The 26,458-nt window shown below is 45.2% G+C and overlaps 1 long non-coding RNA gene across 1 annotated transcript; it reads left to right on the top strand.

Moving 5' to 3' along the window:
- The first annotated feature begins 550 nt into the window (after nucleotides 1-550).
- Nucleotides 551-26,458, top strand: LOC148135848 (uncharacterized). The gene is made up of 5 exons (XR_015754925.1): nucleotides 551-615; nucleotides 1,233-1,367; nucleotides 9,749-9,860; nucleotides 17,780-17,906; nucleotides 26,331-26,458. It is a non-coding gene; the product is annotated as an uncharacterized LOC148135848 (long non-coding RNA).

Genomic DNA, 26,458 nt, shown 5'->3' with positions numbered 1-26,458 from the left:
TTTCTCTGTAATGCCTTTGTTATCCATTATTGTTAGCGTTACCCATTTTGCCTGAGTTTGCACAAGGTTGTGAACCATTGAATATTTGTGTTCCACCTTTTGTTCACCCTGGAACCATGTCTCACTGTTATCTAAATCTCTTTTATCTCTGTGTCACAAATCCATCTACCCTATTGCAGAGACTTTGTCCATTCCAAACAAAACATAACTTTCTCTTCCCCACAATTTCCTGTCACAAACCGATTCACTGATGTACAGTTTTAACTAAACTTTTTCCCATCCCGTTCCTTTCTGCTTGTCTTCAGGCACATCTCCATGCTGTACCATTGCTTCATCTTTTCTATTTGGATTTGGAAAGCTCCTTTCACCTGAACCCTGTCCCTGCATCCTCTCAGTCAGTTTACAGTCCTGTCTATAAACCTACCGACATGATTGGCCAGGACACTGGTCCCAGCACATTTCCAGGGGAACCCAGTGCAACGGGATTGTTTTTATTAACTCATGGGATATTGGTATCTCTGTCTGATCTGCCTTTCTTTCCCAGCCCTAGCTTCCCTTGAACTGAGTAACTTGCTCGGCCATTTCAGAGGGTCATTGAGAGACAAACACTTTGCTGTGAGTATTTTGTGCAGACTACGTGAGGATAGGCAGATGTCCTTCTCGAAATGACAAATGCTTGTATTTTTTGTACATCAGCAATTGTCTCATATTTATTTATGGATTATTAATTATTATCTTTAAAAGTATTGTTTTCAAATTCCCCCATTTCTGATGGTGGGATTCAAACATGTCTCCCCTGAACATTAGCTGAGGTTTTAAATACATGCTCTAGCAATAATACCATCACTTCGCCTCTCACTGGTTGCTCATTCCTGACCAGTTATACCATCATGAAGCAGAACCCCTTCTTCCCACACAATTGATTGATTCTGAGACCTTCCGACACGATTGTTTGAGCCTGATACCTTCCAGCACTCTGGTGATATCACACAGTATCTCTCTCCATGTGGTATCCCTCACTGTGTGGATCTAATTGCTGCCTCTGTCAATTCCCCTAGCTCTTATAGTTACTTCAGATCCTGAGTCAACAGAATTCTCCACTCCAGAGAGACGCAGCAAGGATGGAGTCTGGGATTTTCCAGATCTCTGTTTTACTCAGGACCATTCTCCATGTGTAACTCTCACTACATCAGTATAAATTCCAATTCTGTCTATTTGTCTGTCTCCTGTAGGTACTCAGGAAGGTCCTGACTCAATAGATTTCACAGCTGCTGGGTGTCTCGTCCATCACCACATTGAAGATGGTTTGTCAGCCAGAGAGACCATGGGCAGGGAGATCTGGAGCCTTCAATAAATCCTGCAGTGAGGTAAGATCACTCAACGTGCACAGAGCAGAGAGCAATGAGAGGGCTCCATATATCGGCTAACAAGACATGACATAGATACAGTGCTGGAGGGGGAGTAGAGTACAGAGAAACCTCAGGCTTAATCACCACCCCTGCTGTAAGTTTTGTTGTACTCAGACAGTACCGGAAGTGTCACAGTTACCAATCCAGGCCTGTGCTGTCTTAGTGAGCATCAGTGCAACAGAGGGGAAAGCAGGCTTCCCAAGAGAGGGTGGGAATGCTGCCTGGGATTTCTCTTCTGTATTTCCCTCTCCAGAATTGTATCTATAGCATGTCGCATGGACCGGTGTCTTCAATAATTTTTAACTCCTATAACAGTTCCTGACCCTGTAACCTCCTCCCTTCCCTATAGTCCGTCCACATATTTGAAATGTACTGCATTCCAGCCTACCATCCCTATCTCTGTAACTTGCTTCAGTGTCTACAACATGCCTTATCTCGGTCGTCTCCTCCTCAAATGACACAGTCATGCAGCACGGAAACAGAACCTTTGCTTTGATCCAACTAGTCGATGCTGAACACGGTTCCTGAACGAGTCGCGTTTCCCGATAATTGGCCCGTATCCCTTCAAACCTTCTCCTCTCCATGTATCCACCCAAATGTCTTTTCCATGTTGTCATTATGCTTCTCTCCATCACTTCCCCTGGCAGCTCATTCAATGCTCTCTGTGAAAAATGTTCTCCTCTGATCCCTTTTAAGCCTTCCCTCTCCCACCTCAAATTTCTGCCCTCTAGTTATGGACTCCTCTACCCTGGGGTAGAGACCTTCACTATTCACCTTACCTGTACCCCTCATGGTTTTATAATACTTTATAAGGTCACCCCTCAGCCACCTACACCCAATGGAAATACGAAGGACAATGATATAAATATTTCTGCTCGTGTCCCTGCCACTACTTTGCTACAATGTTCTGGGATACAGTTGTTCAGGACCTTGGGCTTTTTCTACATTTGTGTTCTAAGACCTCCAGCACCATCTCTCCTGTAATGGGGACTCTCTACAAGCCATCACTGTTTCTTTCCCTTTGTTTCCTAGTCTTTGTCCACAGTACGTTCTGACATGAAATATTCATTTAGGGTCTCGCCCATCACCTGAGGGGCCTTATTGTCTCTCTAGTTGTTTTTTTGTACTTGTATGCTGTATAATTTCCTTGCATTCTCCTTAACCTTATCTGCCAAAACTATCTCATTCCCACTGTTGTGCTTTCCAGCTTATCCACCTGTCCTTGGAAGTCAAACCCTCCAGTATCAGTAACATCTTCATTAATCTTTGCTCCGTGTACAGTTTCAGAAAATGCTTCCTAAATCGGGAAAATCAGGATTCTACCCAGTACTCCAACTGGGGACCCAGCAATGTCTTGTCCAGCCGTACCATGATGTACCAGCTCAATGCTCTGACCCCATGAGGGCAAGTGTACCTAATCCGCTTTCACCATCCTGTTCACCTGTGACACCACTGACAAGGAACAATGTCACTGCACCCCTTGGTCTCACTGTCTGTTCGACAGCATTGAACAGGGCCCTACCATTAACAGTATTAGTCATCCCGGTTTTGTCTTAACAAAATCCATTAATTAAAATCCATCTTTCATTCCTTGACCCACTTGTCCAGTTGATCAAGAGCCTCTTCGATAACTGTCTTCACTCCCCACTGTAACACTTATTTTGTTTACTAACGATGATTCCTATATTCTCGTTTATGTAAATAATGCACATGTGGGCCAAGCACCTATCCTTGTGGCACACCGCTGGTCAGAGCTTCCAGTCCACACAACAACTCTCTCCCACTACCCTCTGTCTCTTACTGTCAAGCCCATTTTGTGTCCATTTGTCTCGCTCTCCCTGATTCCATGTGATCTAACCTTATTAACCAGTGCACCACGCTAAACCCTGTCAAAGGCCTTGCTGAAGTCAGGATAGACAATGTCTACTGCTCTGTCTTCATCTATCTTCTTAATCACCTCTTCGCAAACTCAATCAAGTTTGCGAGACACTACTTTGTACACACAAAGCTGTGCTGACTATCCCTAATAAATCCTTGCCTTTCCAAATGTATGTAACTCCTGCCCTACAGAATCGCTTCCAACAACATTCGCACCACTGACATCAACTAATTGGTCTTTTGGCCCCTGGATTTCCCTCGCAGCCTTTCTTAAATACTGACACAGCATTAGTCACCCTCCAGACTCCCAGCTCAATATCTGTAGCTGTCTTTGATCGAAATATCTCTCTAAGGGGCCCCGCAATTTTGTTCCCTAACTCCCCTCCCCCCCGCCCCCAAATGTCATGGGATATACCTGATTAGTTCCGAGAGAGTTGTCTACTTTTTATGCGTTTTAATACTTTCAGCACCTCCTGTTCGCCAATGTGGACTCTTGTGAAGACATCACTGTTTATTTCCCTGACTTCCCCAGAGTTTCTCCACAGTAAGTTCTGACGTGACATTTATGTTCAAACTGATAGAATTGTGGTAATTCTGCCACAGTGCTCCCCGACAGACACTTCAGTCCCAGTCCCTACTTTTGTTTCCCAAGGGGAGGTCAGGTTTTATCCCTTTCTGCAGTCAGGCCATTTCCATATTGACTGAGACAGTTTTCTTGAACATCCTGAACGAATTCTTCCTATCTAAGCTGTATACATTATGGCAGTCCCAGTCTAGTTATGGAAAGTTAAAATCCCCGACCATTACAACCCTATTATTCTTAGATATCTGAGATCTCCTGATATATTTGCTGCTCTATTCCCCGTTGACTATTGGAGGCCTGTACTACAGTCATATCAAAGTGATGACTCATTCTTATTTCTCAGTTCCACTAAGAGAATTTCACTGGGCGATCCCCAGGCAAACCCTCTCTAAGTGCTGCAGTGATTTTTTTCACTAATCAAGAACTCCACTCTCCCTCCACTTTTGTTTCCTGTTCTGTCCTTCCTCTAGCATCTGTCCCTGGAACATTGAGCTGCTGGTCCTGTCCCTCCCTCAGCTGTTGTTCTGTAATACCTGTGATATTTCAGTCCCGTGTTCCCATCCATGCCATGCGCTCATCTGCCTTATCTGTCAGGCCTTTTACATCAAAGTAAGTGCAGTTTAATTGATCGGTTTTCCCTCATTGCCTGCTGTGCTCTTGCCTGCCTTATCGATTGAAATGACTCTTTGAAATTCAGTCCCAACCTCAGCCTTCAGACTCTAGCCTGAGACCATCCCCCTCACTGTGGACAACACCCTCACCCTTCATGTCATCTGTAAACCTTCTGCTATCACATCCAACTCATGAATGTACATAATAAACAGCGATGGTTCCTGCACAGATCCCTGTGGTACACCCGCTGGACAAAGGCTTTCAATCACAAAACCAACCCTCCACCAATTGCGGAGCCAATTTACCAACGTACCTTGGATCCCATGGGATCTTCCCTTTAGGACCAGCCTTCCATGTGGGACCTTGTCAAAGGCCTTAATGAACTCCAAGGAACCCACATCATCTGCACTGCCCTCATCAATATTTTTAATCGTAATTTCAAAGAAAACTCCACTGAATTCATCAGACAGGATCTTCCTTTGCCAAATCCGTGCTGACTATCCCTAATTGCTTCCTGCCTTTCCAGTTATTGATTCAAACTGTCCCTCAGAATTGTTCCCAATAATCTCCCTCCCCCTGCTGTCAGACTGTCTGCTCTGTAATTACCTGGCCTATCCTTTGGGTCCAGTGACCACAACTGTCTTCGTTTTAACATTGTTATGGAAAAAGATTAGACAGATTGACAGATTACGGTGTGAAATTGGAGCAGGGCCAGATTTGGGGCCATTAGGCAGGATCGAGCAGAGGTAGATTGGGTGAATTAAAAATCACACAACACCAGGTTATAGTCCAACTGGTTTATTTTGAAGCACTAGCTTTCGAAGCGCAGATGATCATCCTAAAAGATGAAAGGCTGAAACTAAATGTGTTTGATATTACATTCCATGACACTGCTATCCTGTTGCTATAAATTCTGAGCCCTATGATTGTCCTCCACAACCACCTGATGAACACACAGTGCTCTGAAACCTAGTGCCTCCGAATAAACCTGCTGGACTGGAACCTGGTGTTGTGTGATTTTAAACATTGTCCACCCCATTCCAACAACGTCTCCTCCACATTATGATTACAATCGATTGGGCAAGTCTGTTTGAAGGAAAAGGAATGACTGACAAATGGGAGGCTTTTAAAAGTGTGATCTCAGGAATCCAAGGCCAGTGTGTTTGAGTGAAGGGAAAATCTGGCAGGTTCAGAGATCCCTGGCTGATGAGAGATCTTGAGGCTCTGTTCAGGAAAAAGAAAGCAGCATACATTGACTTTAAGCTATTTGTATCTTTTTCCAGTCCGAAAGATACAATCAATCTGTGGAAACCGTACAATCCTCTCAGGTCCGTGCAGCACTCCTGATCTGTAGAACTCACTCCAATGCCTGTGACTATCTGATTCACTTCCGAAAAGACTCACTATATGTGTAACATCCTCCCGTGGCTATCTCCTACCCTGTCAATGCAAGCTGTTCCAGTCTCTCCATCTCGCCACTCATCTCCATAACCTTCTCCAGCTCTTACACCCCTATCTGTGGAAACGTCACCCTCCCCGACAACCCATCCCAATTTGACAAAACTGCAGGAGGTTACTAATGCTCCCTTATCCGTGAAACTGTCTCTAACCAAAATTACTGTCCTTTCCTCCTGGTAAAAAATGTCCGACTCCACATCCTCTATATCGAAATAACCTGCAGAACTTTATTCTTTCTTTAACTATAAACATCTTCACTCGCGACTGCACTCCACATAGCTGTGTGTTCTTCTAATCTATAAAACCGTCTTGATTTCTATAAGCTGCTCCATTCACCAAAACCACTGCTGTCTGTGTGAAACTCCCCATCCTACCAACATCCTTCACCTGTAAACTGCTCCATCCCTTCCAATCTCCCCATCTCCATGAACACCTGTAGGCCCTACTTTCGAGGAGCTATGGACCTGCATTCCCTCGGACATTACCAGGATCTGATCAGGTGTACCCTTGAACTCTGTGGGAAGCTAGGGAAGTGATTGCTGGGCCCCTTGCTGAAATATTTGTATCATCGATAGTCCCAGGTGAGATGCCAGAAGACTGGAGGTTGGCTAGTGTGGTGCCACTATTTAAACAAGATGGTAAGGAAAAGCCAGGGAACTACAGACCGGTTCGCCTGACATCAGTGGTGGGCACGTTCAAGGAGGGAATCATGATTTGCATGTATTTGGAAAGGCAGTGTCTAATTAGGGATAGTCAGCATTGCTTTTTGTGTGGGAAATCATGTCTCAAGAAATTGAATTGAGGTTTTTGAAGAAATAACAAAAAGGATTGATGAGAGCAGAGCAGTCAATGTGAGCGATATGGACTTGAGTAAGGTGTTCGCAAAGTTTCCACATGGGAAATTGGTGAGCAAGGTTAAATCTCAGGGAATACTGGGAAAACCAGCCATTTGGTTCCAGAACTGGTTTGAAGCTAGAAGACAGAGGGTGGTGATGGTGTTTTTCAGACTGGAGACGTGTAACCAGTGGAGTACCACAAGGATCGGTGCTGGATCCACTATTTTTGTTATTTATATAAATGATTTGGATGTGAACATAGGAAGTGTAGTTAGTAAGTTTGCAGATGACACCAAAATTGGAGGTGTTATGATAGCGAAGAATGTTACCTCAGATCTGGATCGGGTGGGTCAATGGGCTGAGGTGTGGTAGATGGAGTTTAATTTAGATAAATGTGAGGTGCTGCATTTTGAGAAAGCGAATCCCAGCAGGACTTATGCACTTAATGGTATGTTCCTGGGGAGTGTTGCTGAACAAAGAAACTTTGGAGTGCAGGTTCATGGCTCCTTGAAAGTGGAGTTGCAGGTAGATAGGATAGTGAAGAAGGTGTTTGGTATGTTTGCGTTTACTGATCAGAGCATTGAGTAGAGGAGTTAGGACGTCACGTTCTGGCTGTACAGGACATTGGATAAGTCACTTTTGGAATATTGCGTGCAATACTTGTCTCCTTCCTATCGGAAGGATGTTGTGTAAATTTAAAGGTTTCAGAAAAGATTTACAAGGATGTTGCCAGGATTGGAAGATTTGAGCTACAGCAAGAGGTTAAATGGGCTGGGGTATTTGAGGCTGATGGGTGACCATACAGAGATTTATAAAATCATGAGAGGCATGGATAGGTTTAACAAAGAAGGGCTTTTCCCTGAGGTAGTGGAGTCCACAACTGAACAGCCTAGCTTCAGGGTGAGAGGAGAAAGATACAAAAGGCAGAGGGTGATGCATGTATGGAATGAACTGCCAGAGGAAGTGGTGGAGACTAGTACAATTATTGCATTTAAAAGGCATCTGGATAGGTATACGAACAGGAAGGGTTGAGGGGGTTTTGGGCCAAGTGTTGGCAAATAAGATGATATTATGTTAGGATATGTGGGTGGCGTGTACGAGTTGGACACCGAAGGCCCTGTTTCTGTGCTGTACATCTCTATGACTGTAAATGTTTTCCACTGTCCATTACCAGTCACACACTTCCCTGTTTCCCCTGTTTACCTTGGCCAGTTCCCCTCTCAAATACATATCAATGGCTTTGGTTGTGATTGTAGGATGTGCTTTATGGTCACTTTAAAGTTCTTCATCTCTTTGAATTCCGCTATACCACAATTTCCCAGACGATATCTCAGTGTGACATTACTTCTTCACTCAGCTTCATCACCCAATGATCGATCTGAGACAGTCACATCCCTGGCCATTTACTCAATGTGTTGTTCAAAGAAACACTGACACAACCATTCGGAGAGGAGTTCGGAGAATATCATTTTAGACAAAGATGGAAGTCTCCCAAAATTATCACAGTGCCTTTGCATTACACAAGAATTCATTGGAATGTGTAACAGTGTTGAGCAATGAAATATTGTTAGGCAGCCTAAAAACTGTTCTCTCCTGCTTGTGTTTTTGACATGCATTCCTCATAATCTGCATTCACACTGATTCAGCTGCATCATCTGAGGCCAAATGCTTTCTCTGTAATGCCTTTGTTACCCATTACTGTCAGGGCTACCCATCCTGCACTCCCTGACACCCCTCAAGGATGTGTACAATAGAATATTTATGTTCCACCTTTTGTTTCTCCTGTAACCACATTTTTCTGGTGACCGAATATTATTTAATCTGTGTCACAAGTCTATTATCTTAATGCAGATGCTTCGTCTATTCCAAAGAAAGAATATTGAAACTAACTTTTTCCCAGAATTGCCTGTCACAGCCTAATTCACTGATGTAAAGATATAGTTAAACTCTGTCCCATCCTGTTCCTTTCTGCTTGTCTTCAGCCACATTCCCATGCTGTTCCGATGCTTCACTTTTTCTCTTTGGATTTGGAAAGCTCCTTTCACCTGAACTTTTCTCCGCATTCTCTCTGTCAGTTTAAAGCCCTGTCCATAAACCAACTGACACGATTGGCCAGGACACTGCTCCCAGCATGGTTGTTTTCAATTCACTCGTGAGATGTTGCTGTCTCTTTCTGGCCAGCATTTCATGTCCACCTCCAAGCTGCACTTGAGCTGAGTTGCTTGCCAGGTCATTTCAGGGGGCAGTGGAGAATCAGACGCGTTGCTCTGCGTCTGGAGTCACATGTAGGCCAGACCTGCTGTCGATAACCGATTTCCTTCCTTAAAGGCTATTAAGCAGTTAGATGGGTTTAGCTGACACCGGCATTAAATTCTGGATGAACAGTCTGGTGAGAATAACGTGAGGTCATCAGCTGTCCCACTCGTAGTTCACCCGTCACTGAGTACTGATCCCCGTGCACCATGAATCGAAACCCTTTCACCATGACCGTTGTTTGATCCTGACACTTTCCTGCACTCTGGTGATAGCACTCATTATCTCTCCATGTGGTATCCCTCACTGTGTGGATCTAATTGCTGCCTTTGTCAGCTTCTCTCACTCTTGCAGCTGGTCTGAGATCCTGAGCCAAAATAATCCTCTGATCAACAATAGCACAGACCAGGGACAGAGACTAGGATTTTTGTGATCTCTGCTGGACTCAGTTCTACTCTACATGAGCTGAAAATGTGTTGCTGGAAAAGCGCAGCGAGTCAGGTAGCATCCAGAGAACAGGAGAATCGACGTTTCGGGCATAAGCCCTTCTTCAGGAATCTCCTGTTCCCTGGATGCTGCCTGACCTGCTGCGCTTTTCCAGCAACACATTTTCAGCTCTGATCTCCAGCATCTGCAGTCCTCACTTTCTCCTACTCTATATGAGCCATCCTCACTGCATCAGTCTAATTTTCCTTTCTGTCTATTTCTCTCTCATGCAGGTAATCAGGAGGTTGCTAAATCCTGTCTCTTTCATCACCTCGTTGAAGATGCTTGGTTAGCCAGAGAGAGATGGAGAGCGAGGTCTGGAGCCTTCAGTAAATCCTGCAGCCGGTAAGATCACTCACAGTAAACAGCACATGGAGGAGTTTGTGGCTTTCTGTATTCAGACACGGAAGACAAGACATAGATACAGAGCTGGGCAATGAACAGCAACATTCTAGGCTTCATTCCCACCATCGAGTAACGGTCCTGCTTTCACCTTTGCTGTACTGGTCCTCACTGAGACAGCACAGAAGTCCCAAGCATCAATCCTGGCCCATATTGTAGTAGTGATCTCTGTAATATCCTCCAGTCCCGATGATCCTTCCTCTGTTTGGAAGCTTCTCTCGTCCACACAATGCCCTCTGTTTCTGTCAGGTTCTCCAATCCCTAGCACCCTAATCCCAAAACTTCGCCAGTGGATACTAAATTCCTTCATCCCTGTAAACCCCACAGTCTTGTCTGTCCCTGTGAGCCCCTCCTAACAACACCACTCTCTATGTCAATGCATTTGCCTTAAACCTCTCCATCTGTCCCTATCTGGGTAAACTTCTCCAGCTCCTACAACCCTTCCTTTCTGTGAAAAAATCAGAACTTCCTTATCGTTCTCCAAACCTTCAGTCTTAATCTATATAAACTTCACCCTGTCCCCACCAACCCGCCTGACCACAGGAACCTCTTCCAATTTGTGCAACCCTCCCCATCTGTGTAACTGTCTCCATACCAGTAACATGGCATTCTCCATTGCCTTCCTATCTATGTAGTCTTCCTGAACCTGGAAGCTTTCTTATATCTGTGAACGTGTTCAGTCGCTACAACCTTCCATATCTCTGTTAGTACACACAATAATCTTCTCCCTGAAACACCCCCTGTTTGTGCCTCTCAGTCTGCCTGCCTCTCCTTTTATCCATCCCTATCCCTATCTCCAGAAGCTAATCCAGCTCCCTCTAGCTCTATAAATTCCTCCAATTACCCAAACCCCTTTGACCTTCTGACATTCTTGACAAGATGTAACTCTGTTTAACGCTAATATCCTCGAGCTACTGTAAGCCTCCATATCTCCTGTAATCTGTACCATTATTTTCAACCCCCACCCCCACACCCCCCCCCCCCACACCCCCTCCCCCCCACTGCTGAGGAATGACTCCCTGCATTCGACATAAGGGAGATGGAATGACAGTGAACAGATATGATGGAACCATCATTCCGGAGATGTAGCTGCAGAATGACCATCGCTGGGAAGGGAATATTGAAGGATTGTTGGGATCGAGGCAGGCTAGGCAAAAAGGCAACAAGGTGTGAAGAAAGGATGAGGTTAGTGCAGTAATGAAATTGCCACGTGGAACTGAAGTCAAAATTTGGAGGCGATTTGGATGGAGCTGGGAATGAACAAACAGCAGCAATCATTGGGCGGAATTCTTTTATAGGGACCAACCAGTGATAGGAATGCAAATATGGCTACAGTCAGGACACTGAATATACTTGTAGCAAGGGCAGTACAGTATCTGTGTGTGACAGTGGTCTCCATCCGCACGAGATAACTAATGAGTATCAGTGCTAGGATCCTGGATTGTATACTAGATGGTTTTCAATAACGTCATTGAACAGACAGAGATTGGAGGGATATGGACCATGTGGGGGCAGATGGCATGTGTTGAGAATATCATCATGGTCGACACAGCCATGGTGGGCCGAAGGGCCTATTGCTGTGCTGTACTTTCTAATTTCCTACTTTCCAGCATCTACCTGATCAAAGCTCTTCTGAATCTTGAATCTTACATTCACTTTTTCTCTCATGTTTTCTAAACTTCAATGGGTTCAACCTCAACCTACTCCATCCCTTATTGGGAAATTCATCCATTCCCAGGACCAACCAACGGACCCTTCTCTGACCTGCCTCCAATATAAGCATATCTTTTCTTCGGGCACTCACACTGTTCATAGTATTCTGGGTGTGGTCTGACTTATATCTCGTATAGTTTTAGCAAGACCTTCCTATTTTTAGGCTCCATTCCCTTTGTAATAAGTCGCAGCATTTGATTAGTCTTCTCTATTACCTGATGACTCTGTAAGCTACCTTTTTCAGATTGATAAACAAGAACTCCCTCAACCCTTTCTGCTGCCTGTCTGAAACCAAATAGTGTTAGCCTGACAGTAAGTCAGGAGCATGCTGAAAGGAGTGAGAAAAGACCTATCAATAAAAAAATAACTGAAACCTTAGAAACACATTTTATAAAGGAGAATGTGTTTTTGAGCCTGTTGGATTTGTTGGTGTGAATGTGAATGGCAGAATAGCTAAGGGTGTGGGGATGTGGTGGTATGGGGGAAATGTACTATATGAATTTTCAGAAGCCTTGATGCACGTTTCAGTAAGGTCTAAAGAATAACTTGGAAGAGAATAGGGCCCCTTCAATATCAATAAGGTCGCCGATGTGTGGAACCTGAGGAGATGGGTGAGATCTTAAACAAAAAAAAAATCTTGTCTGAATTTACTATGTAGAAAGACATGGAGGATCGGGAGCTTGAGGCAATAAATAGTGATGTCTTGGAAAGAATCCTCAACAGAGAAGAGAAAGTGCTGGAATCTTAAAACAAATAAAGGTAGAGCAATCCTCAGTAGCTCATTAGGTTTATTCTAGAACACTGTGGGAAGCTAGGGAAGAGATTGCAGTGTCGCGAACAGAGATATTTATATTATCAACAGACACAGTGAGGTGCCGGAAGACTGGAGGGTGGTTAATGCTGTAAGGGCTGCAGTGAAAAGCCAGGAAATTACAGTCCAGTGAGCCCAGTGCTGGGTAAGTTGTTGGAGGAGGTTTTGAGAGAAAGGAGCTACATATATTTGGAAAGGCAAAGGCTGATTAGAGATAGTCAGCATGGCTTTGTGAGTGGGAAACCGTGTTTCACAAACCGAATTGACTCTTCGAAGAGGTGGCCAAGAGATAGATGAAGGCGGAGCAGTCAATATTGTCTACATGGACTTCAGCAAAGCTTTTGATTAGGTTCCAAGGGATGTACGATATCTCGTCCAGAGGAACAACGACGCTTCCATAAGGTTGAGGACACTAGGATCGTTAGATCTCTATAGGGTTACATGGGGGCGGCACGATGGCTCAGTGGTTAGCATGGCTGCCTTATAGCACCAGTGACCCGCTTTCAATTCCAGTCCCAGGCGATTGTCTGTGTGGAGTTTACACGTTCTCCCCATGTCTGCGTGGGGTTCCTCCAGGTGCCCCAGGTTCCACCCACCGTTCAGAGATGTGTAGATTAGGTGATTCAGCCATGCTATATTACCCAGTGTTCAGGGAAGTGCAGGATTGACACATTAGTCAGGGTAAATGGAGAGTAATAGGGTGGGGGAATGGTTTTCGGCGGGATGTTCTTCAGAAGGTCCATATGGAGTTGTTGGGCCAAATGGCCTGTTTCCACACTCTGGAGACTCTCTGAAGGTAGCCAGGAAAGAACTGAAAAATTGACTTAGGACAGCTAGAATGGGACATGCAAAAGCTTTTTTGGGAAAGATTAAGGAAAACCGTAAGGCATTCTCCACTTATGTGAGGAACAAGAGGATGGTCAGAGTGAGGGTAGGGCCGGTCAGGGATATTGGAGGGAACATGCGCCTGGAGTGACAGGGGTTAGGGAAGATCCTTAATGCATACTGTGCTTCAGTATTCACTACTGTGAGGCACCTTGTCATTTGTGAGGACAGCGTGAAAAGGACTGATATATATAAACAGGTGGATGCTAAGAAGGAGGATGTGCTAAGATTTGTGTAAAACATAAAGATAGATAAGTCTGTTGGACCAGACGGGATATGCCCAAAGTTACTACAGGAAACGATTGCTGCACCTTTGGTACCAGATGATTGGAGGGTAGCAAATGTTACTTCCTTGTTCAAGAAAGGGAATAGGGATAATCCTGGGAATTACAGACTTCACTTTCTTATGTCTGTGGTATTCAATTTATTGGAGAGGACTCTGAGAGACTGGATTTATGACTCTGTAGAAAACTATAGTTTGATTAGAGATAGTCAGCGTGGCTTTGTAAGGGACAGGTCTCTCCCTCACAAATCTTATTGAATCCTTTGTGGCTCATTCAGAAAGTACAGAGGCATGGGATACAGGAAACCTGTCTGGATACAGAATTCCTGGCTCATGGAAGACAGAGGATGGTGATAGATGAGAAGCATTCAGTATGGACCTCGGTGAACAGTGGTGTTCTGCAGGTATCAGTTGAAGGACCTCTGCTATTTGTGTTTTTTTATAAACGATTCGGATGTGGGTGTGGAAGAATGGGTTAGTAATTTTGTCAATGACATGGAGGTTGGTGGAGTGGTGGATAGTGTGGAGGTCTGTTGTAGGTTGCAGCAGGGTATTGACAGGATGCAGAGCTGGACTGAGAATTGGCAGATGGAGCTCAATCTGGAAAAGTGTGAAATGATTCATTTTGGAAGGCCGAACTTGAATGCAGAATACAGGGTTAAAGGCAGAATACTTGGCTGTGTTGTGGAACAGAGGGATCTTGGGTTCCACGTCCATCGATCCCTCAAAGTTGCCACCCAAGCTGATAGGGTTGTAATGAAGGAATATGTTGTGTTGGCTTTCAGTTGATGGGGGATTGAGTTTTATAGCAGTGAAGTTATTCTGCAACTCTATAGAGCCCGAGTTAGACCCCACTTGTGATGTTATGTTCAGTTCTCATCCCCTCATTACAGGAAGGCAGTGGAAGCTTAGGGACGGTAAATTGGAGATTTACCAGGATGCTGCCTGTGCTGGAGCGCATGTCTTATGAAGAAAGGTTGAGGGAGGTTCGGCTTTTCTCATTGGAGTGAAGAAGGGTGAGGGGCGAGTTGGTAGAGGTGAACAAGATGATGTGAGGCACAGAGAGAGTGAATAGTAGAGACTTCTTTATATCATGGCATACATGGTGGATGGTTAAGGAGAGATTTCAGATGCAGGTTATTTACACAAAGTTTGTGTGGGGGGTGTGGAATGCACGGCCAGCGGTGGTAGGAGAGTCAGATACATTAGGGACATTTAATACACTCATGGATAATACATTTAATACACACATGGTGGCAGTAAAACGAAGGGTATGTAGGTTCGTTTGATCTTACAGTCGGATAAAAGGTTGGCGTGGCATCATGGCCGAAGGGCCGTGGGTTGAACTGTTCTGTGTTCTACGTTCTGTATGGTAAACTGGGTAATAAGCTCAGATCAGTGTAAAAGGATATGGCATTCAGGAGAAGCTAGTGAACTGGTTACACAGTTGCCTTGATGGTTGGAGACAGGGTGATGGGATACATGTTGTTTTTCTGACTGGAGGCATGGGACCAGGGGTGTAGTGGGTCCCCTGTTGTTTGTCATTTGGATAAATGGTTTGGATGGGAATATTAGTTTCATGGTAAGTAAGGTTTTTGGATGATACTGACATTGGTGGTAAAGTGGACAGTGAAGAAGGTTATCTGTGATACATCAGGATGAACAGTACTGCTGGGATAGTGGGCTGAAGAATAGCAGATGGAGTTTAATTAGATAAAGGTGAAGTGCTTCATTTTGATGAGACAAACCAGGTGGGACTTGGACAGTAAATGTTTGGGCCCTGGGTCGTGTTGTCAATCAGTGACCCAGGGATGCAGGTACACAGTTCATGTTGTCTGAACAAGACATTGGTGCGGCCACCATAAAAGCATTGTTGATCAGTTGGAAGAACTCATTAGGTTCACTTACCTCCTTTAGTGAAGGACATCTGACATTCTAACCTGGTCTGGCCTCCACGTCAATCCAGACCCACAGCAATATAGCCGAGTCTGATCTGCACTCTGGGCAATTAGCAGTGGGGGCAAAGAATACTGGTCCAATCAGTGACCCCCACATCCCATGCATGAATAAATAAAAATGCAGATGTCCCTCCCTACCTCTGAGCACACCTCCATCTGCAGCAATCCGTACTGGCTTTGTAACATCGTTCAGGCTCTGAACACTCTCTGTAACACTCTCACCACCTCCAGCACCTTCACCTCTCCCTGTTCATATCGTGTCATTAAGCCCTGACAATGATTCCCCTTCCCACTGCCTTTTTCATGCTAGCAGACCCTTCGCAATCCCTCTAATACTTACTGGTTAAACTCTCTCTCATTTCAGGATTTTAAGTACTTTGTAGTGATCTTCTAAGCCTCATAGTCTAATATGATCCATTTTGTCCTTAATGAGGGATGGGAGGGAATTTCTTGCTGAGGTTTTGATGTTTCAATGGAATGTCCTTTTGTTGAATATTTTACACTGTTCCTTCAAATGTTTTCCTCTGTTCATTTACAGACACATGTTTCAGTATGTTTCGCCTGTTTATCTTGGTCAGTTCTCCTCTCAAACTCATGTAATTGTCTGTTTTTGTTTCTAGTTGTAGCTTGTCCTTTCTGTGATTCACTTTAAAACTTTATGTTTATTTAAACTGCACTTTATCACAATTTCCCAGAGGATATCCCCAGGTCACAGTACTCATTCACTAAGTTTCATCACGCAACAGTCGGTCTGAGATAGTTATGTCCTTAACCAGTTGCACAATTGGTTATTTAAAGAAAAACTGAAAAAAATTCTACAATCTCTTCGAATATCACTCTTGTCAGTATGATTGTCAAAATGATATGAATATTGAAGTTTCACTAAATTATCACAATACCTTTATTAAAAGTTCCAATGAGTTCCTGTTTATTGCAGTGATGAGCAGTGAAATGCTGTTAGGTGACTAACTCTCTTCTGCTCCTTGTGTCCTTGGCAAGTAGTAGCCAGAATTTACCTTCAAACTGACTCTACTTCATGATCTGAGACCAAATGCTTTCTCTGTAATGCCTTTGTTATCCATTATTTTTAGTGTTGCCCATTTTGCCTGAGTTTCTGCAAGCTTGTGAAATATTGAGTATTTAATTTCCATCTTTTGTTCGCACTGTAACCACATATCTCTGGTGTTTAAATCTCTTTCACCTCTGTGTCACAAGTCCATCCACCTTATTGAAGTGACTTTGTCCATTAAAAAAAAACATAACTTACTCTTTCCCACAATTTCCTGTCACAAATCGATTCACTGATGTATAGTTTTAGTTAAACTCTGTCCCATCCTGTTCCTTTCTGCTTGTCTTCAGCCACATTCCCATGCTGTTCTGATGCATCACCTTTTCTCTTTGGATTTGGAAAGCTCCTTTCACCTGACTCCTGTCCCTGCATCTTCTCTGTCAGTTTAAAGCCCTGTCCATAAACCTATCGACATGATTGGGCAGGTGGGACCATCGGAATGAATTTTTTTAAAAAATCAAGTATGGGTTATGGGTGTCACTGGCTGACCAAACTTTCTTGCCCAGCCCGAGCTGCCCTTGAGCTGAGTAACTTGCTCGACCATTTCAAGGGTTATTGAGAGGGAAATGTTTGCTGTGGATATGTCATGCAGACCACGTGAGGATGGGCAGATGTCTTTCTTGAAAGGCAAAGTTTTTGGATTTATTGTACATCAGTAATGGATTGACAATTACTATTTTTAAAATAACTTATTTCAAATTCAACCTTCCTCCCCCGAACATTAGCTGAGGTTTGGGATACATGCTCTAGCAATAACACCACTAGGCCATCACTTCGCCTGCTCACAGGCTATTCATCCCTGAACACTGATGCCAGTGCACCATGGAGACAAACATGTTTTTCTTTCATGATTGTTTGATCCTGATACCTTCCTGCACTCTGCTGATATCACTCAGTATCTCTCCAAGTGATATCCCTCACTGTGTGGGTCTAATTGCTGCCTCTGTCAGTGTCTCTCACTCTTACAGCTGCTCCAGATCCTGAGCCTACAGAATTCTCCACTCCAGAGAGACGCAACAGCACAGGCCAGGAATGGAGACTGGGATTTTCCAGATCTCTGTGGGAATTACTGCCAGTCTCCATGTGTAATCCTCACTACGTTAGTCTAATTTCCCATCCTGTCTATTTCTCTGTCTCCTGCAGGTAATCAGGAAGCTCCTGATTCAATAGAATTCCCAATGTCTCATCCATCACCACAATGAAGATGGTTGGTCAGCCAGAGAGACAAAGGGCAGGGAAATCTGGAGCCTTCAATAAATCCTGCAGTGAGGTAAGATCACTTACAGTGCACAGAGCACGGAGCTATGAGAGGGCTCCAAACATCGGATAACAAGACATGACACAATACAGTATTGGAGGGGGAGCAGAGTACAGACACGCCCCAGGTGAATCACCAGCCCTACTGTAAGTTTTGTTGCATTGAGACGGTATCGGGAGTGTCACAATTATCAAGCCAGGCCTGTGCTGTCTTAGCGAACATCAGTATAACAGAGGGGAAAGCAGGTTTCTCATGAGTGTGTGGGAATGCTGCCTGAGATCTTTCTGCTCTGTGTTCCCCAACTGTATATATACCATGTCTCGTGGACCAGTGCCTTCAATAATTTTTAACTCCTATAACAGTTCCTGTCCCTGTAACCTCCTCCCGTCCCGATAGTCCCTCTACATATTTGAAATATACTGCATTCTAGACTACCATCTCTATCTCTGTAACTTGCTTCAATGCCTACAACATGCCTTATCTCAGTAGTCTCCCCCTCCAATAACTGGAGAAAGAGCCATGCAGAACAGAAACGGTTCCTTCCATCCAACTAGTCCACGCTGAGCACGGTTCTTGATCGAGTTGCATTTGCCTGCATTTGGTCCTGATCCCGTCAAACCTTCTCCTCTCCATGTACCTGCCCAAATGTCTTTTCCATGATGCAATTGTACTTTTCTCTACCACTTCAGCGGCAGCTCATTCAATATGTGCACCATTCTCTGTGTGGAAATTTGCTCCTCTGGTCGCTTTTATGTATTTCCTCTCCCACCTCATATTTTTGCTCTCTAGTTATGGATTCCCCTACCCTGCTGTAGAGACCTTCACTATTCACCCTACGTATACCCCTCATGTTTTTATAAACATTTATAAGGTCACCCCTAAGCCACCTACACCCAATGGAAATATGCAGGATAATGATACAAATATCTCTGCCACGGTCCCCACTGCGACTTTGCCGCAATGTTCTGGAATACACTTGTTCAGGACCTTGGGCTTTCTCTACCTTTGTTTGCTAAGACCTCCAGCACCACCTCTTCTGTAATGGGGACTCTTTTCAAGACATCACTATTTATTTCCTTTTCTTTCCTAGTCTTTGTCCACGGTACGTTCTGACATGAAATATTGATTTCGGGTCGTGCCCATCTCCTGTGGTTCCAGGCATGGATGGCCTTATTGATCTTTGAGGAGCCCTATTGTCTCTCTAGTAGCTTTTTTGTACTTGTATTCTGTAGAATCTCTTTGGGTTCGCCTTAACCTTATCTGCCAAATCTATCTCATTCCACCCATGTTGCTTTCCAGCTTATCCAGCCTCTCTGTTTCTGTCAAACGCTCCAGTCTCAGTAATATCTTCGTCAATCTTTGCTCCATTTACAGTTTCAGAATATGCTTCCTAAAGCAGGAGGATCACAATTCTACACAGTACCCCAACTAGTGTCCCAGCAATGTCTGAAACAGCCGTATCATGATGTACTCAATGCTGTGACCCATGAGGGCCAGTGTGCCAAATGTTGCTTTCCCCATCCTGTCCACCTGTGACACCACTTCCAAGGAACAATGTAACTGCATTCCTTGGTCTCTCTCCGTTCGACAACACTGTCCAGAGCTCTGCCATTAATTGTGTTAGTCGTCCCTGGTTTATCTTAACAACATCCAACACCTGAATTCTGCTCCATCTTTCATTTCTTGACCCACTGGCTCAGTTGGTTAAGAGCACCTTTGATAATTGCATTCACTGCCCACTATAACACTTATTTTACTATCCACAAACTTACTAACAATAATTTATATATTCTTGTTTATGTCAATAATGCACATGCGTGACCCCAGCACCAATGCTTATGGCACACCGCTGGTCAGAGGCCCCCAGTCTGCACAACAACCCTCTCTCAGCATCCTCTGTCTCCTGCAGTCAAGCCCATTTTGTGTCCATTTGTCTTGCTCTCCCTGATCCCATGTGATCTAACCTTACGAACCAGTGCACCACGCTAAACCCTGTCTAAGGCCTTGCTGAAGTCAGGATAGACAACGTCTATTGCTCTGCCTTCATCCATCTTCTTGGTCACCTCGTCAACAAACTCTATCAAATTTGAGAGACATGACTTTGTATGCACAAAGCTGTGCTGACTCTCCCTAATCAAGTGTTGCCTTTCCACATGCATGCAAGTCCTGTCCTGCAGAATTGCTTCCAACAACATTTGCACCACTGACATCAAGCTAATTGGTGTTTATGTCCCTGGCATTCCGTCGCAGCCTTTCCTAAATGCTGGCACAACATTAGGCAACCTCCAGGCTCCCAGCTCACCACCCGTGGCTGTCAGTGATAGAAATATCATTGTAAGTTTCTTCCCTAACTTACCCCAATGTCCTGGGATATACTTGATTGGTTCCCAAGCAGTTGTCTAATTTTAATGTGTTTGAAAACCTTCAGCACCTCCTGTTCTCCAATGTGGACTTGTTTGAAAATATCACAGTTTATTTCCCTGCTTCCCCACTGTGTTTTCCACAGTAAGTTCTGACGTGAAGTGTTTGTTTTAGATCTCACCCATTTCCTGTGGGTTCACACATAGATGACTTTAAGGGGTCACATTCTGTCCCAAGTTAATCTTCTATTGTTAATATACTTTTAGAATCTCTCTGGATTTTCCTGAACCTTCTATGCCAAAGCTCTGTCAGTTCCCCTTTAGGCCCTCATGGTTTCCCTCTTAAGAGTATTACCACACCCACAATGTTCTTCAAGGGATTGACTTAATCCAGCTGGCTATAGAGGACATGTGCCCCCTTTTGCTTTGACCAGAGCCTCAATATCCCCAGTCATCCAGTGTATCCCACTTGTGTCGGCATTGTTCTTCACGCTAACAGGAATATGCTGGCCCTGAAATATTAATTTATCTCTCTTTTGAAAGTGTCCCACTTGCCCGACATTCCTTTACTTGCAAATAGCCTCCACGAATCAATTTTTGGACAGTGTTGCCTAATACCTTCTGGACTGGGGCAAGGCCCGTTTTGATCTTTAACTTGTGGACGAGGCCTGCCCTTTTCCATCGCTATTTTCAAACTAATAGAATTGTGGTGACTTTGCAGAAGTCCTGCCCCACAAACTCTTCAGCCCCTTTCTCTCCCTTGTTTCCCGAAGGGAGGTCAGGTTTTATCCTTTTCTCCAGTCGGGCCAGTTACATCCTGATTGAGTCAGTTTTCTTGAACACACTGAACAAATCCCTCCCATCCAAGCTGTGAACACACTGACAGTCCCCCAGTCTAGGTTTGGAAAGTTAAAATCCCCTACCATTGCAACCCTATCCTTCTTACAGATATCTGAGATTTCCGACATATTTGCTGCTCAATTTCGCGCTGACTACTGTGGGCTTGTAGTACAGTCATATCAAACTAATTATTCATTCTTATTTCTCAGTTCCACAACAGCTTTACTGGGCAATCCCCAGGAATATCCTCTCTCAGTGCTGCAGTGATGTTGTCACTGATCAAAAACTCCACTCCCCCTCCTCCCTTGCCTCCCTTTCTATCCTTCTTGTTGAATCTGTCCTCTGGAACAATGAACTGCGAGTCCTGTCCCTCCCTCAGCTGTGTTTCTGTAATTCCTGTGATTTCCCAGTCCCATCCTTGCATCCATGCCGTGCGTTCATCTGCCTTACCTGTCAGGCATTTTACATCAAAGTAAATGCAATTTAATTCATCAGTTTTCCCTCATTGCCTGCTGTGTTCTAGCCTGGTTATCAATTGAAATTACTCTATTGAAATTCTGTCCCAGCCTCAACCTTCAGACTGTAGCCTGAGACCATCCCCCTCACTGTGGACAACACCCTCACCTTTCATGTCATCTGCAAACCTAATAATGATACCTTCTGTTTTCATATCCGAATGATTAATGCCCCTAAGGAACAGCAATGGTTCCTGCCCAGGTCTCTGTGGTACACCCGCTGGGCAAAGGCTTTCAGTCACAAAACCAACCCTCCAGCAATTATGGGTCCAATTTGCCAACTTGCCTTGGATCCCATGGGCTCTTCCCTTTTGGACCAGCCTTCCTTGTGGGATCTTGTCAAAGGCCTTAAAGAACTCCCTGGAACCCACAACATCTGCACTGCACTCATCAGTATTTTCAGACACCATTTCAAAAAACTGAACTGATTTCACCAGACAAGAGCATCCTGTATCAAATCCGTGCTGACTAACCCTAATCAATCCGTGCCTTTCCAGTTATGAATTCAAACTGTCCCTCAGAATTGTTCCCAATAATACCCCTCCCCCTGCTATCAGACTATCTGCTCTGTAATTACCTGGCCTGTCCCTGCTGATCTTGAATAAAGGAACCACATTAGTGATCCTCCAGTCATTCGGCACTTCACCTGTGGCCAGCAAAGCATTAAATATATCCGCCAGGGCCCCAGCAATCTCCTTCCTTACCTCCTACAGCAGCCTGGGGTACATTTCATTGGGCTCTGTGGATTTCTCCACCTATTTATGCCTGTGAAAACATTTAATACCCCCTCCTTATTGATCTTACCATGTTCTAGAACCTCACCATCACGACTGAAATCCCCGGCTACATTGCCTTTCTCCTGTGTGAATACAGATGGGAAGTATTCATTGAAGACCTCACCTACTTCCTCTGGCTCCATGCACAGATTGTCCCTTTAGTTTCTAACAGGCCTCACCCTTTCGCTGGGAAGCCTGTTATGCTAACAATGGTGATCAAACATCTTGTGGTTTTTCCTCAGTTGTATCTGCCAAATGTACTTCATGACCATTGTTTGTCCCTCATTTTCTACAACCCGCTTGCCCTCTCTATACTTGTGAATGGCTTCAACTGATTTTATTGAACTGGATCTTCTTTATCAAACTCACGATATCACTTGATCAGTATTCACTGGAGTTGCTGCCTTCACTAGTCACTCTTCAAGGAACCCACTGGCCCAGAGTTTTCACAGCATCACTTTTAAATATTCCCACTTTCCTAATATTGACCCAACAGCGGGTAGTTCCTCCCTGCTCTGTTTGTCATATCCTGTCTAATGATTGCAATACTGATAAGAGACTCAGTTGTGAGGGGGACAGACAGGAGACTGTGTGGCTGCAGAAGAGACCCCCGATGGTGTGCTGCCTCCAGGGTGCCAGGGTCAAGGATGTCTCTGAGCGGTTACTGAACATTCTTAAGGGGAGGGTGAACATCCAGAGGTCATTGTCCACATCGGCCCACGTGACAGAGGTAGACAAAGGGATAGGCCCCTGTGAAATAAGTACAGGGAATTAGGTAAGAAGTAAAAAAAAAACAGGATATTGAGGTTAATGATCTCCAGATTACTCCCAGTGCCACGTGCCAGTGAGGATAGAATTCGAAAGATCGGCCAATGGATGTGTGGCTGAGGCGCTGGTATAGGGGGTAGGGTTTTCAGTTCTTAGGTCATTGAGATCTCTTCTGGGTGGAGGTGACATGTACCAGGGGGGATGGTTTGCACTGGAAGCAGAGAGGCACCAGTATCACTGGGAGGAGATTTGCTAGTGTTACCCGGCAGAATTTAAACTAGTTTGGCAGGGAGTAGAGACTCTGAATAAGACAGGGGCCATCAACTCGTCAGGGGAAAATACATGAGCCACCGAAAGCAAGTTTCCTATCCAGGATATCTGGGCACAGTACAGGGAGGGAAAAGACTTCTGGTTTAAAAGGCATTAATTTCAACGCACGAGGTCTGACTGGTAAGGCAGACAAGTTCAGACCATGGATTAGCTCTGGGGACTGGGATATTATAGCCATAACAGAAACATGGCTGAGAGAAGCGCAAGACTGACAGCACAGTGTTCTAAGATACAGAAGCTACATGCGTGACAGAAGGACAAGTAATTGAGGAGGGTAAGTTGTCCCTTTGATTAGGGAGGGCAGAAAAACAGTGCTGAGAGACAATATTGTTAAGTGGTCATCAAATGAGGCCATATTTTTAAAAAGTTAGAAACAAAAAGGGGGTGGTCAGTCTGCTGGGATGGTGTTCTAGTCCCCCAAATAGCCAGCGGGCATGAGAGGAGAAAATGCGCAGTGAGATTTCAGGTACCGATAAAAATAATAGAGTAGTATTGGATAGAGATTTTAACTTCCCATGGATTTACTGGGTCACCCAGAGTGTAAAAGGACCATACGGGGTGGCATTTGTCAAATGTGTCTAAGAATGTTTCCTAAATCAAGATGTACAGGGCTTTATGCTACTCAGGTGGATGCAACACTGGACCTCCCCTCAGAAACCGAGGTCAGCCAAGTGACTGAAGTGTCAGTCAGAGAGCAGTTTGGGTCCAGTGACCACAACTGTCTTATTTTTAACATAGTTGTGGAAAAAGATCAGACAGGTCCACAGTTTAAGGTCTTAAACTGGAACAGGGCCACCATTGGGGCCATTCAGCAGGATCGAGCAGAGGTTGATTGGGTGAAGGTAAAAATCACACAAAACCAGGTTAACATCCAGCTGTTTACACAGTCACCTCGATTATCTGAACGAGATGGGCGGGCAATAGTACATTCAGATAATTGGTTATTCGATTAATCGATTCCATGCCTTTCCTCTGGGGCTCGGAGTTTTGGTAATGTCTAGTCCCCGTTGAGATGACTAGGCAGCAGCAAACCATGCGCGAGCCCTCATGCCCCGCCAACTCCCGAAAACACCCCGCTGCTCGGCCCCAAACCCTTCCAACACCGCCCCCACTCACACCTCAATATCGCCTCCCACCCATTCTCAAACCCTTCCAACACCAACCCACGCCATCCCCCGCCACAAAGTCCTGCCCACCGCCACCCTCCACTTGCCACCCGCCCCCAACCCATCCAACATCACCCTCTCCCTGCCTCCAACAGTTCACCCCGCCCGCCCCCAAACCCATCCAACACCGACCCACGCCACCCCCGCCTCCAAAACGTCCAACGCCACCCTCCACTTGCCACCCATCCCACCCCTAAACCCATCCATCATCACCCTAGGCCCGCCTCCAACAGAGCACCCCTCCCATCCCCAAATCCATCCAACATCACCCTCTGCCCACCTCCAACAGAGCACCCTGCCTGCCCCCAAACCTATCCAACACCGACCCGCGACACCCCCCGCCTCCAAAACCGTGCAGCGCCACCCTCCACTTGCCACCCACCCTACCCCCAAACCCATCCAACATCACCCTCCACCCGGCTCCAACAGAGCACCTCGCCTGCCCCCAGACCCATCCAACATCACCCTCCGCCCGCGTCCAACAGAGCACCCCACCCGCCCCCAAACCCTCCCTGTGAAACCACCTCCAATCCCCACACCCATCCCAATCTGGGTCATCTGTTTCAGATCAGAACATTGGTGTTTCTGTTACCTCTGGCACTCCGAGCAAATCTTCCTAATTGTGTCTATTCGTTCAGTTCTCATCCTCTTCAGCCTCCTGAAACTTCTTCCTGCAACTATAACCATCCCTATTTAGAACACAGCACAGTTTCTCTTGTAAACGCATCTTTCTGGTGACCAAATCTTATTTTTCCCTGTGTTACAAGTTATTGCTGATACTTTGACAATTCCAAAAAAAACTGTAATTGACTTTTTCCCAGAAATTGCTGTCACAGCCTAATTCAGTGGTGTACAGTTTTAGTTAAACTCTGTCCCTTTCCCGTTCCCTTCTGCTTGTATTGTCACGTCCTTACGCTGCTCTGATGCGTCACCTTTTCTATTTGGATTTGGAAAGCTCCTTTCACCTGAACCCTGTCCCTGCATCCTCTCTGTCAGTTTAAAGCCCTGTCCATAAACCTACCGACACGATTGGCCAGGACACTGCTCCCTGCAGTGTTGTTTTTATTTCACTCGTGGGATGTTGCTGTCTCTGGCTTCCCAGCATTTCATGCCCACCCCCGAGCTGCCCTTGAGCTGAGTGGCTTGTCAGATCATTCCAGCGGGCAGTTGAGCGTCAACCTCCTTGCTCTGGGTCTGGATTCATATGTAGGCCAGACCTGCAGCACATAACAGATTTTCTTACTTAAAGGGTATTCAGTAGTCAGATGGGTATCCCTGCTACCGGCATTAAATTCTGGATGAAGAGTCGCGTGAGAGTAACACGAGGCCATTGCCTGGCCCACTGATAGCTCCCTCAGCCCTGAGTACTGATCCCAGTGCACCTTCTTCCTAACCGTGGTTTGATCCTGATACCTTCCTGCACTCTGGTGATATCACGCAGTCTCTCTCCATGTGATATATGTCACTGTGAGGGTCTAATTGCTGCCGGTGACCACACCTTTTGCAGCTACTCCAGATCCTGAGGCAACAGAATTCTCCACTCCAGAGAGACGGGCAGCATAAGCCAGGGATGGAGACTGGAATATTCCAGATCTCTGCGGGATTCAGTGCCATTCTCCATGTGTAATCCTGACTGCATCAGTCTAATTTCCCATTCTGTTCATTTCTCTGTCTCCTGTAGGTACTCAGGATGCTCCCGACTCAGCAGAACCCCCAATTCCTGTTTCCTTCATCACCACATTGAAGACAGTCGGTCAGCCAGAGAGATGGAGAGTGAGATCTGGAGCCTTCAGTAAATCCTGCAGTGAG

The sequence above is a fragment of the Chiloscyllium plagiosum genome, unplaced genomic scaffold (assembly GCF_037043375.1).
Source record: "Chiloscyllium plagiosum isolate Xiang-an unplaced genomic scaffold, Cpla_swu_hap1 HiC_scaffold_48, whole genome shotgun sequence".
Taxonomy (NCBI): Eukaryota; Metazoa; Chordata; class Chondrichthyes; order Orectolobiformes; family Hemiscylliidae; genus Chiloscyllium; species Chiloscyllium plagiosum.
This window is presented reverse-complemented; position numbering and strand designations above follow the sequence as displayed.